Raw genomic sequence first — 14,103 nt, 5'->3', positions numbered from 1 at the left:
TGTTTTTGCCTTTCTCATTCACTTTAAAATTCGTCAATCTAATCCCGACCTGGAGAGCCGTGTGTCATATGCCAATCGACTGAGTTCGTCGAGATCGGAAAATGTCTGTGTGTGTATGGATGTGTGTATGGATGTGTGTATGTGGAAAAAAATGTGACCTCTGTTTCTCAGAGATGGCTGGACCAATTTGCACAATGTTAGTCTCAAATGATAGGTACAACCTTCCCATCGGCTGCTATTGAATTTTTTATTGATTGGACTTCTGGTTCCGGAGTTACGAGTTGAAGAGTGCAATCACACAGCAAATTCCCATATAAACTGAAATGAAAAATTTTCAAAATCAAATTTGTATTTTTGATGCCAAATGGCTTTAAAATGCATGAAACATTGAGATGTTTGACAAAAATTGACTTCTTTGGACTTTGGTACATTTTTGCCTTTCTCGTATAGAAAGGTTATGCAATCACTCCAAAAGTCGCCAATCATACCGGCCCGGAGGGAGCATGCAGTGAGGGGTTGCTACTTTAAAATTAAAACTAGTTTAAAATTTCTTAACAAGTTGAAAATTTTTGGCAGGACCTGGACCTCCCGGAGCTTTCTCCATGATCCGCCACTGGTTTCAAGCGATGTTTCAATATCACATAGTATCTCAAGATCGTGGCTGTCGATCCATTGTATGTATGTGCAAATCGTACTGAACATGTAATATTCATTTCCACCATTGTATTGCACATAACCAGCCATGGAATCGTAGTCTGGACAAATGAGACAATCACAATTGCACCACTAGGTGGATTAAAACAGGTTTTTATTTTGAGAATGCGTCGAGTTGAGACGAAAACGTAATATGATTAATAACGAGGATAACACTTTCGAATATAGAGAGAAATTTATGAGAAATGACGATTTCCATTCGATTCTAGCAGGTTCTGATCGATTTTGATGAGCATTTGATTTTTGTTGTGTGTCCAAATTATATGTATAGGTCAATTGTTTAAAAACAGTAATTTAAGGTCAAGATAGCATCATTTTGAAACCGCCAATTTCGGAGGGTTAGTATCTTCGATGAGTTTTCCAAACGTTAAACAGCGCATCATTTGATAAAATAATTTTGACTGAATAATTAGTTTACTCGGTGAGTTAAAATGTTCACAAATGAATAAGACGCCACGCTAATTAATACAATACAAAATATTAAAACATAAAATTCCACCCAACCAGGTTTTTATAATACATCCGCTAAATTAAAACTAACCTATGACAAGCTTGCCTGAGGCAGGGTCCTCCGTCGCTAGTGCCCGTCCACCGTGGGATATCCTTAGAACACACTTACCCACTCACACACAAGGCTAGGCTAAGTAGAAGAAACATCAAACCATAGAACTTAAAATTAGAAATAGATTGGATCCTAATATATACATTTTTATGCTCTCCAAATAGATCTTTACAATAAACCAACCATATACCAACGAACAACGTTTGTGATTTCTTTTGCCAGGATCAGTTCACTTGCGGAAATCGACCTAATAAGGAAAGGTGAGGAAAACGAGTCACAGCACCAAATCATCATCGGTGAGTTATGTTGTAGCATATAGTCTCTGGCTGGCAAACCCCTTCTAAAGTTACATGGCGCCCAACAAAAAGTATTACGCAAGTGAATAATGTTCATGATAAGTGAAATCATATAACTCTTTAAATTTGGAATGCTTCGCATAGATTTTAAATGATATCTAATATTTTTAATCATTGTATTTTTTGTTCTATGCTTCATGCTATCGCGTCGATCAGTCATATTTCATTGACCTAACAGCATTGAATGCGTCTTCATAAACAAAAACAAAATCTTCTAATAGCACCTACAGTCTGGTCCTTTTTCTTTTGTACATAGTTTGTCTAGACGGTATACAAGGCTATAAGTTCGAATAAAGTATATAAAAACCGAGTAAACGCGACGATAGGAAATTCAAGATCAAAGGTGTGATAGAGATAATAAAACGATTAGGAAGTGCGAGTGAATTATCAGGTGACCTAGAATTGAGAAGACAATAGAAAAAAGTACAAGAGCAGATCGGTTATTTCTTCACCATCGACCGATCAAGTGCTAAGAGTTCCGTAAAGACTGGTTTTCAACGCGCGCGGAGTGTTAAAAAACAGAGGAGAATGTCTGAAGAAGAGGGGGAAACTCCACAGAGGGTAAAAAAGGGCAGAAGGAAGAGGCACTCGATGACGCTCAAATTCGCGGATTCGATCGATCCAGCGGTAACGGGAACGGAAAATGTAGTCGAAGGCAATGTTCAAGCCGACGCAGATCATTCGGTGCGAAATGAAAAATTAAATCATAGGAAGAGGGCTTCGATCGAAGTGACGCATAAAATCACCACCAGAAGTATAGCAGTACAAACCGCGGAAATACGTTGTGATAGTCAGGTGAGCGATAGGGGCAGTAGTGAATCAGATGAAGATTGTCGTGAATACAGAGCTAGTAAAATGTCGTTTCCTAATCATACAATGCCTGCAGTGGATAGCGAGATGATACCTTTATTTTACAATAATTTATATCCAGCAAACTCTTTCTGCATGAGACGATCGATGCCAATATCAAAATGGCCGATCAGATACTCTGGAAATGATTGTGGAATTGGTCTGAATTTGTTTCTCAGACAAGTAGATTTTTTTGCCAATTCGAAAAATGTTTCAGAAGCTGAATTGAACTTTTTGTAGGAGCTGCTAGTCAGTGGTATATAGCGAAGTGGGCAACTATTTGTCACATGGATTGGCAAACTTTTGTGGAATACCTTAGAAAGGAATTTTTGCCATCCAATATTGACTATGTGGTTAAAAGCAAAGCTATGACAATGTATCAACGTCGAAATGAATCATTTTCGATGTTTCTAGTTCGAATGGAACAATTTTTTTTTGTGCAGTACACATCCAATGTGTGAGACAGAGAAGTTTGAAATTATTTGGAATACCATGCGGCATAAGTATCGTACTATGCTGTCGACCAAAAAAATCAATTCTTTTGCTCGCTTAGAAGAACTGTGCATCAGAATAGATTCAAATGACCCTGAACTCACACAGAAATTTGCCAATGCCTTTGAACAAAGAAAATTTTTTGAATGTGATATTACACAGCCTTCGACAAGTAGAGCGAGAAGCTTGGACAGGGGCGAACATTTCTCTTGCAATGCAAGTGCTGAGCAAAACCAAAGTCCACACAAACCTAGGTACACATTCAGCCCAAAGGCAGAAAGAAGATTTACACACTCTAATTTAAGAAATGATGGGGAAGGAAAAATTAGAAAATTTAATAATGAAAAACAGTGGAAAAGGAATACGAACTCAAATGCAGTCAATCACGTTGCATTGTGTCTCCAACAAAAATTCGTGAATTTTACAAAACTCCTGAAAATACGTGCTTTAATTGCAGAAGAATAGGACATCATTTTTCCAAGTACTTTTTTAGAAGTGTTCTGTTATGTTTGTGGACTTCCAGATTTCCACTATGAAGATTGTCCCTTTTGTGATAAAAAACATGTAATGGAGAACTTGCGAGAGGAAGTTTCTCCTGAGATCGCAAAACCCTCTCAGAAAACTGAAAACCGAAAGAGTGTGGTGACCCGATCAGAATTGAATAACAAGATTATAACAGAACACAATTTTTGTAACCTATTGCGTTATAAATTAGGTCTCGTTAGTAGTTAAAATAAAAGAAATTTTTAACAAGTAGCAATGCGAGGTATAGTTTTGAAATATTTCTATTATGTGTCTCTGATCGGGGAGTGGTGAATACAGAAATGAAAAACAGGATAGGGATGGTCATGAATTTAGAAATCATTACGAGGAAATAAATGAAGCGATTGTTAGTTTAGAATGCGACAATAGATATTTTCTGAAACTTAAGATTTTAGGAGTGGAAATAATGGGCTTGCTAGATTCCGGCAGCAACATAACTGCAATGGGGAATCAATGTGGCAATGTACTTGATCATTTTGATGTCAATAAATTAGATCAAGAAATAAATCTGAAAACTGCTAGTGGCGAGAAATTGGAAATTGTTGGATTCATTGACGTTCCCCTTACAGTGCAAAACAGAACGAAAATGTTTCCCTGCTTAATTGCACCTAAGTTGGGAAGTAAGTGCATACTTGGAGTAGATTTTTTTGACCATTTTAATATAAAATTAACAATGGAAACGACGAACTGGAAAAATATGTTTTTAGTATTGACAAAAAGGTGCCTGAAGAAATTCAGACTGGGCTTTACAAGTAGTCCCTGTGAAGAAAACTGATGAGAAAATTAGACTTTGTCTTGATGCCCGAAAGTTAAATCAAATCACTGTTAGGGATGCCTATAGGTATACCCTTTGTCGAATGCGGCACGAGTTTTAAGTAATTTACCAAAATGCAAATATTTTTCTGTTATTGATTTGAAAGAATCATTTCTCCAAGTCAATTTGAAAGAATCGTGTCGGAAATATACAAGTTTTAAAATTTTGGGGAAAGGATTATACCAATTTAAACGATTACCGTTTGGACTTATTAATAGCAGTGCTACGATGAGCAAAATAATTGATAAAGTGCTTAAGCAAGGGAAGTTTGAGCCTTTTTTGTTTTTGCTTATCTTGATGATATTATTATTGCGACAACCACGTTTGAGGAACATTTAAAATATTTGAATATTCTAGCACAATGCTTGAACGAAGCTAATTTATCGATCAACTATGATAAGAGTAAATTTTGTGTGAGTCAAGTGAAATACCTGGGGTTTATTTTGTCGGAAAAAGGCATGCAGCCGAATCCGGATCGGGATATCAAATTATAAACGTCCATCAACACCGCGCGAAATTCGTCGTTTTATCGGGATGGCAGGTTATAACCGCAATTTTATCAGTGGGCTAACTACCCCAATAACAGATTTATTGAAAGGCAATCCTCGTAGAGTAAAATGGACATTGTCAGCAGAGAATTCTTTCAATATGATCAAATAAAATCTTATGTCTGATCCAGTATTAACCAATCCGGACTGGTCGAAAGAATTCAGAATTCAGACAGATGCCAGTGACTTCGCCATAGCGGGGATATAAACTCAAAGTACCAACAATAAAGAACATGTGATAGCGTATTTTTCAAAAAAGTTGAATTCTGCTGAAAAATCTTATGCTGCAACCGAAAAGGAAGCACTGGCAGTGATTCAAACTTTAGAGCATTTTCGGAGTTATCTGGATGGTTTTCATTTCACCCTAATCACAGATTGCTCAGCCTTAAGATTTGTATGCCAAAATAAATGGAGACCAAGCTCAAGACATTCAAGATGGTCTATCAAACTTCAGGAGTATGATATGACTGTCAAACATAGGAAAGGCAAAGAAAATGTTGTGTGTGATGCAATGAGCAGAGCAGTCGAGGCTTTATTTGCGCAATCCACGTCATCATGGTATAATGACTTAAAGAATAAAGTACAGAATGATTCGGAATCATACCCTGATTTTAAAATCGGTATGAGTGGAAAACAGTTGTTCCACCAGACCATAAAGACCGTCTTATTCAAGAAAGCCACGAAAAACTAATGCATCTAGGTTCGGAAAAAAACTTTAGAAAAACTGAAATTAGAATTTTATTGGCCCAAAATGCACATAGACGTGAAAAATTTTCTTACAAGTTGCAAAATTTGTAAACAGTCAAAATATGCAACCATTCCAACTGTTCCCCCTTAGGAACACAGAAACCAGCGACTAAGCCATTTCAAATGATTGCAATGGATTATGTAAGTGGATTTGTCCGTAGTACGCATGGAAATACAGATCTCTTAGTTATCATTGATATTTTTAGTAGATGGACAAGGCTTTTCCCAGTTAAGAAAATTTCTAGCAAAAGTTTAATTGAAGTTGTGAAAAACGAATGATTTCTCCCTTATGGAATTCCTCAAACTGTGATTTCGGATAATGCAGTTACGTTCACTTTAAATGATTTAAAGAATCTATTAGCTCAATATAAGGTGAAACATTTTCTAAATAGTAGAAGACACTGTCAAAACAATCCTGTAGAAAGAGTCAACAGAACTATTCTGGCATGCATTCGTACTTATACTCAAGACAATCACAAGCTCTGGGATTCAAAAATCAAAGGAATCGAACTTTCTCTAAACAATTCTAAACACAACTCCACAGGATTTACTTAGCCAACGAGTCCACCCGGACCAGTCTCCTTGCATTACGTTCATTTCTCCGCTGGTAGCATTCCACGTCCTCAGAAAGAGTGATGCAGATGGAAATCATCCCGGTAATTACACATACCACCTCCGACGATATCGTTCTATACGCACTCGCGAAACGAACAGCCATTAGGCGAAACGTGCTTGTCATCTTCGTCCGGTTCCGCTTTGAGTTCAGCGCAGCAGCCCAGGCCGGTACTCCATACCTCAGTATTGAGGATGAGACACCCGCCAGGAGACGTCTCGTACTGCCTTTTGTTCCTCCGTGATTCGGCATGACCCTTGCCAATGCGTTAGTTGTCCTCGCAGCCTTCTCACATACATAGTCGACATGACTGTTTGAAAATTAAACGGATCGTCGTCAATCACACCCAGGTGTTTCAGCGCACGCATCGATGGGGTGGACTGTCCCCCGACGCTGATCTCGACGCGCTGGATTTTTTTACAGTTGCTGACCAGCACTACCTCAGTCTTGTGATGAGCCAGCTGCAACTTGAGTTCAGCCATCCAGATTTCCACGATGCCTATTGTCTCTGCCGTCAACATCTCCACCTTCTCAAGGGTCTCTCCGGTTATCGTCAGGACAACATCATCTGCAAAACCGACGATCTCAACTCTTCTGGGCAGTTCCAGTGTTAACACTCCGTTGTACATTATATTCCAAAGCGTTGGGCCGAGTATGGAGCCCTGAGGTTCTCCCGCCGTGACCCTAATCGACCTCTTCCCGATGTTCGTTTCGTAGAACAGCACTCGGTTCTGGAAGTAACTTTCCAGAAACTTGCACAGATAGTCCGGAACCCGCATTCTGTGCAGCACTGCGGCGATGCCCCCCCCCCCAGCTAGCACTGTTGAACGGGATCACGAAGCCTTCGTGTGTGTTATCCACCACCTCTTGAACAGGGAAACCGCCCATAACTTGTATTGCAGCCATCCCTGCACATCTACAACCCAGTTGCCGTTATCGTGGGCAGCACGATACGGCTCTGCGATAATTACAACGTCGCACTTCGTTTCGAGCTTAGGCAGCATAACTACGAACCACCCGAGTTCACTAACATGTGTCCTGGTATAGGCAGACAAGTCTACCTTTACCGTGAAAACCGACCCTGCCACTTCCAGTTTTCCGATCTGTTTACTTCACATCCTTGCTCTCATTTTAGTACTATGGCTCTTATTTTTATAACTTTCCATACCCAGTAATCTTTAACTAATTGAATGTCGTTGAAACGTAAAAAAGAAAATGTGACTAGCATAGTCGAAATAAAAAAGTATATTTATAGTAATTGAAAATTTTTAATAGAAATGACGGAGGGTTATCGAAAAGTTTCGTTAAAAAAAAATTCCAGTAATGATAATGATTTTCCCTAACGGTTTTCGAGAGTTTTTTATTTATTCTTTGGCATTAGGATTAGGGATAATAATTCAAATCAAAGATACTACTGGGAAGTTATTTTCAGAAAAAGTCGATATCGAACTAAAGTTTGAACTATGTACGCATGCACTTCAGGATAGTGAGATATCAAGAGCTGAAATTTCAATGCTTAGTTCTCATCCGCGTTGGGAATTTGAGTAAACGCTAATGAGTATGAACTGCAAATCTATTCGAAAATTTCGAATTTTTTGACTCAGCACAACATATATAACCCCTTTAGGAAAATTCAGTTTTCGCTGTATAGTGCATTGATTGAAGAATTTATATCACGGTGTTCCTAAAACCGTTATTAACTAAAAAAAATGACCATAAATTTGGCATACGGCATTCGAAAGATACAGTATCCAAGCATCTTCTCAGTGAATTTCAAAATGATCCATCGAGGGATTCGAGATATATGGCGATTTGAAGTTTTATGATACGTTTCATAAGGCTACCAGCAAACACCCACGGGTTTGGTCCAATCTCTATAAACAAAAAAAATATTTGTCTACTTATTTAGCACATGGAATTCGAAAGATATAGTAATCAAGTATATCCCTTGCAAGTTTGAAAATATTTCATTGACGGAATCGAAAGTTATAACAGTTTGGATGTGGTATGCGGTCATAGATGGGTTTTCTACCAGACTTCAAGCGTGAATCCATGTTTGTCCATTGACTATTTAGATCGTTTATACGTGTCGCGACTTTTGAAGGAAAACCTTACCATTTTATTACATAAATATAATGCACGAAAGGTGTTATTTATATGTTGCACTAAAAAAATATGGAAATAGGGTTGTCTACCAAACGTTAAATATAATGTGTAAATTAAAAAAAAATAGATGAAAGCTGGAATGTTTACTTCAAAAGGCCATATCTCAATGGTATGTTGCCTGATTCTAATTCTTTTTTCATTATTGAACAGGTAGACGTTTCATCGTTAATTTTCATCAAGAGGAATATAAAATAGAGTTGTCTACATAAATAAATAGACAATATAATTGGTCTCAACTATATGTATTATAATTATTTAGTGATTATTTTTGTATTAAAAATAGCGGCCTATCAATTTTTATATACTAGTTGATTGCAATTGCTGTTTACTACAAATTATGGATATATGAAATGTTAAAACTAACACAGTCGTGATTCGCTGGTCGCTCAATTTTTAACAGAAGCCGCTTTTTAGTTGGACCTCCGCGCTAGTTGGTCCATTGTCGACATCTGAATGTCAAATTCTCATGTTAAAATCATATCAACAATCAAACTAACAATAGTTAGAGATATGAGCAGATGAACTTGTACTAATAACATCCCCTTTGATCCCACTACTAATAACATCCCCCGGTTTTAACATCTGTCAACCCAACCAGCGAATCACGATTGTACAAAATTTCCAACAAAAACCGTATCATAACATAAATTGATCTGAATCAGCAAATACCTTCATATTTTTGAATATATGTATTGAATTTATGGTTTTATTTTTCCATGATTTATAGTTTGCGTTCGTTGCATTCAACTAATGTATAGAAATTGATAGGTCGTCGTTTTGAATATAAAGATATTTACTAAATAGTGATAATACATATAGTTGAGGATAATTAAGTTGTCTATTGTTTGAAGTAGCCAACTCTATTTTATATTCTTCTTGATGAAAATTAACGATGAAACGTCTACCTGTTCAATAATGAAAAAATAATTAGAATCAGTCAACATACCATTGAGATATGGCCTTTTGAAGTAAACATTCCAACTTTCATCTATTTTTTTTAAATTACACATTATATTTAACGTTTGGTAGACAACCCTATTTTCATATTTTTTCAGTGCACCATATTAATAACACCATTTGTACATTATATTTATGTAATAAAATGTTAAGGGTTTCCTTTGAAAATCGCGACACGTATAAACGATCTAAATAGTCAATGGACAAACATGGATTCACGCTTGAAGTCTGGTAGAAAACCCATCTATGACCGCATACCACATCCAAACTGTTATAACTTTCGATTCCGTCAATGAAATATTTCCAAACTTGCAGGGGATATACTTGATTACTATAGCTTTTGAATGCCATGTACTAAATAAGTAGACAAATATTTTTTTGTTCATAGAGATTGGACCAAACCCGTGGGTGTTTGCTGGTAGCCTTATGAAACGTATCATAAAACTTCAAATCGCCATATCTCTCGAATCCCTCGATGGATCATTTTGAAATTCACTGAGAAGATGCTTGGATACTGTATCTTTCGAATGCCGTATGCCAAATTTATGGTCATTTTTTTAGTTAATAACGGTTTTAGGAACACCGTGATATATGTTATTAATGGAGCATTAGCAATAATTCGTTTTTATTTCTATTATATGGGCCATTTTTCCGCTTTTCCATTAAATTGGTTTGACCTTTGAGATTTCTTGCACTGATATTGTCCTATGCCAATTTCAGCGATTCTCTGAGTCCTGCCACTATCCCATGTAGTATATGTTATCAGAAACATCGCGAAGCATCAAATTCTAAATGTTCTTAATCGATATAATACCCGAAGAAAGCAATAAGAGTTATAAGAAATTTATCATCACACTGTTAGATGGATTAAAACCCTTTTTAATCGGAATTTAATTATAATTATTGACGCCGAAAGATTTCAAAATACATGAAACATCGAGATCTTATGTCAAAGCAAAATATAGGCATCGAATCGAAATTTCACAAACCCTCCCGAATTTTTTTTCTGGATCCGATCCGTCCCTCCAAAAATATCTATAATGTAAAATGAATGTTCTGAAGGACCAAATTTGGGAATATTTTTTTAAATAAAAGTTTCCCTTGAGGCCTTGAAGTGTTTTTGACCACCGAATTTTTCTAACGATTACGACTGTGGAGCAGAACAAAACCAAACTTTACCAGTGCACAGTGGTCCAGATCGCTAATTTAGGAGGAATTTTTACTTTCTGACAAACCTGTATAATTTAGCCGTATCATGTCTTAGGATGAATTTGTGTACTTTAGAAGATGCTTCTTTTTATTGGAATAGTTATTAGGGTGGTTCTAATTTATCTAAAATACGAAAATAAACTTTTTACTGATGAAAGATAGAGCTCCACAGTCTTCCACAAAGTTGTAAAGTAACTTATTTTGAATAAATTTGTTGAACATATTAAAGCTCTATCTCTTTTAGTTTTTGTTATACAAGAAATTTAAAAAAAAGATTAGGGTGTTCCTGAAAAAAACGTTTTTTTAGTATAACTTTCGTATCTTTTACTTTTTGTTAACACAACCTTTGAACAGCTTATTGAAAACTTCAAGCCGAGTATTTTTCTCCAAGACACCGAAGGTCTAACTTTTTTCTTTAAAAAGTTATGGACACTTTTCGTTAAAAAAATAGCCTATTTCAAGGCTCAATATCGCTGATGCGGGCACCTAAAATTGAATTCTGTTTCCACCACATGAAAGACCATACTTATTAGTATATTTGAGCAAAAATTGGCGAATACGATATTTTTTTAAAATTTGCAATTTAGATTTAAAGTTTGTAGTTTTGCAGGTTCAACGCATTAAAGCATTTACACACATATCGTTGTATTATGAAAAAAGCCACTTTCAAATATCATTCTCTCATCGCAGCAAGCTTTGCATAAGTGAAACGACTGTCAAAAAAGGTTTCTGATTTTATTCGTTTTAAATAAAACTAGTAAATATGGATATTAGTCGAAGAGAGTTGGCGAATTTGCTTATTGCTGGTAAAAAGACAGATGAACTGCTTAAGTTCATTACAAGTAGTAATCCAAATGTAAAATTGAGACTTGTTAGTGCTCGGAAGAAAATAAAAATCTTCATGTTGGAATTTAGAAGGTTGTGGATTCGGAGTAAGCGCACGCAAATTCGGTTTGAGCTGGAAAATTTTGTGTGGCTTGAAGGAAAGCTAAGATTCGAAGTCGAAGGTAAAGGTAAAGGCCGAAAGAGGAAACCATTTTCCGAAATATGTCGCAGAGCCAAAATAAAAAGATTAGGAAAGTTGCGCGATAAGTATTCCACGGAAGAACTTGGTTTAGCGTCAGCCGTCAACGCTAATTCTACTGGTTTCCGTTTAGTTGGCAGACAAATCGAACGATTGTCGAAAAGTCCCGTCAGATCTACCGTAGAGAATTTAGGATCTATGGCTGTCCCGATTGCAGAAGCGTTTACTGCGGAGGAGGCACTTAGATTTATTTGTGAAAATGATTTTTCTAAGGCGCAGTACCAAAACATACGCAGCTCAGTTATGCAGAAGGGTTTGGACATTTATCCCGCGTATAATAAAATAGTAGAAGAAAAGAAACTATGCTATCCGATCGGTATGTACTATTCTCAAAGATTCGTCCCTGAATCAACAATTTTTTTCAGGAATTTCTGTTCAGCCTTCTTGTGCGTATGTTCCCCTTCAAGCTCTTGTTAACCATACCGTGGAACGACTCATCTCGTTTCTGAATATTGGAGTTCTACCACTGCATCCTGAGGATAATACGTTTGTTATCTTTAAGTGGGGCTGCGATGGAAGCAGCAACCATTCCCGGTAGGCAACATTATTTTTCTTCTAAACTTTGACTGACAGTCTCTTTTCCACTTGAACATAGATACAAGCAAATGTGCGTTGACGAAGATGAAAATGGAGAACTATTCGAGTATAACGATTCGCATATATTTGCTCTATCTATAGTACCTTTACGTGTAGTTAGTCGCCGGAAAGATGAGTCAAGAGATTGCATTCTTTGGAATAATGATTTTCCATCTTCAGTATCCCTGTGCCGACCAGTAAAATTAATTTTCAAGAAGGAAAATCCTGAACTAACAAAGGATGAAGTTGCCGCGATGAACAAGCAAATCGATGAATTAGTCCCGACTATAGTAAATGTTAATATGCGCAAGATTCCGATTAGTTCAAGCTTCATATTTTCCATGGTTGATACGAAGGTAGTGAATGACGTAACAGGCACACCGTCTCAAGCGTGTTATATATGCAAACGCTCCGGAAAGCGATTGAATGATCCTTTACTGGAAGCCAGCGATCCACCGGATAGTTTATATGTTTTTTCACCTTTACATGCATTAATACGAGCAATGGAGTTACTATTGAATATTGCTTACCGTTTAGCTCTAGCAAAACCGCGTTGGCGCGTAGGCAAAAATACCAGCGAGCTTAAGGAACGACAAATAAAAATTCGACAAGCGTTACGTGACCGTTTAGGTCTTCGTATTAGCGAACCTTTGCCAGGTGGCGGAAATTCTAACGATGGTAACACAGCTCGAAAATTTTTCAGAAACCGAGATGTCGTTGCAGAAGAAACCGGGTTGGACGAAATGTTGCTAGAACGTATGTATGTGCTATTAACAATCATCAACAGCAAATTGGGAATTAACGCGGATGCTTACCGGAGTTACGCCGAAGATACACGATTGCTTTATGTACGCCTGTATGGTTGGTACGCTCTCTCACCAACCGTGCATAAACTCCTGGTCCATGGAGGAAGCATTATTCAACATAACATGCTGCCAGTAGGTATGTGCAGTGAAGAAGTTCAAGAAACCAGGAATAAAAGTATTCGCAGATTCCGAGAATTCCACGCACGCAAATTCGATCGACTCGTCAATCTTGATGACGTTTTCAAGAGAGTTCTTATTTCATCAGATCCTATAATTTCTCTTAAATGTAAACGTCGAATTCAACGAGCACCGCTGGATATACCTGAAAATGCAATGCATCTACTTTTGAATTAATTGGCATTGAATAAATTCTCCTTATATAAATCATAATTTTTTGTCATAGCCAAATTATTTTTAATGAACACATTCTGTATTGTTGATATGTAAGCAAAACAGAAAAAGAAATACAAAGGCTTTAGGCAATTTCTTTTATGTCGCTATGCGATAAAATTTAAAACTTTGGTTAGTAAATTTAAAATTACATGCTTAAAAAAAATAATATTTTCCAATTTTTACTCAAATATACTTAAAAGTATGTTCTTTTCTATGGTTCAATCCGAACTTACTTTTATTTGCCCCAATCAAAGATAATGACATTTGAAAAAGGGCTATTTAAAAAAAAAAAGTTTCCATAACTTTTGAAAGTATAAAGTTAGACTTTCAGAGTTATGAAAAAACGTGGATTGAAGTTTTCTAAAAGCTGTTCAAAGGTTGTTTTAACAAAATATAAAATTTCTTTCGAACATTAACAAGTCTCAATTTTACATTTGGATTACTACTTGTAATGAACTTAAGCAGTTCATCTGTCTTTTTACCAGCAATAAGCAAATTCGCCAACTCTCTTCGACTAATATCCATATTTACTAGTTTTATTTAAAACGAATAAAATCAGAAACCTTTTTTGACAGTCGTTTCACTTATGCAAAGCTTGCTGCGATGAGAGAATGATATTAGAAAGTGGCTTTTTTCATAATACAACGATATGTGTGTAAATGCTTTAATGCGTT

At 36.5% G+C, this 14,103-nt stretch overlaps 1 protein-coding gene across 2 annotated transcripts in view; it reads left to right on the top strand.

Moving 5' to 3' along the window:
- LOC131682957 (cartilage oligomeric matrix protein) overlaps positions 1–14,103 on the top strand; it is a 1,738,261-nt gene that overhangs the window by 562,946 nt on the left and 1,161,212 nt on the right. Inside the window, exon 1 of one of the 2 annotated variants that reach the window (XM_058964792.1) lies at positions 1,503–1,572. The exons of the other annotated variant lie outside the window; for it this stretch is intronic. The gene's annotated coding sequence lies outside the window, so the exon portion shown is untranslated. Of the gene's footprint in view, positions 1–1,502; positions 1,573–14,103 lie in introns of those variants that run through there. 2 annotated transcript variants of the gene reach the window in all.

This window comes from Topomyia yanbarensis, chromosome 2 (assembly GCF_030247195.1).
Source record: "Topomyia yanbarensis strain Yona2022 chromosome 2, ASM3024719v1, whole genome shotgun sequence".
NCBI lineage: Eukaryota > Metazoa > Arthropoda > Insecta > Diptera > Culicidae > Topomyia > Topomyia yanbarensis.
The sequence above is the reverse complement of the archived record's forward strand: the minus strand, read 5'-3'. Positions and strand labels throughout refer to the sequence as shown.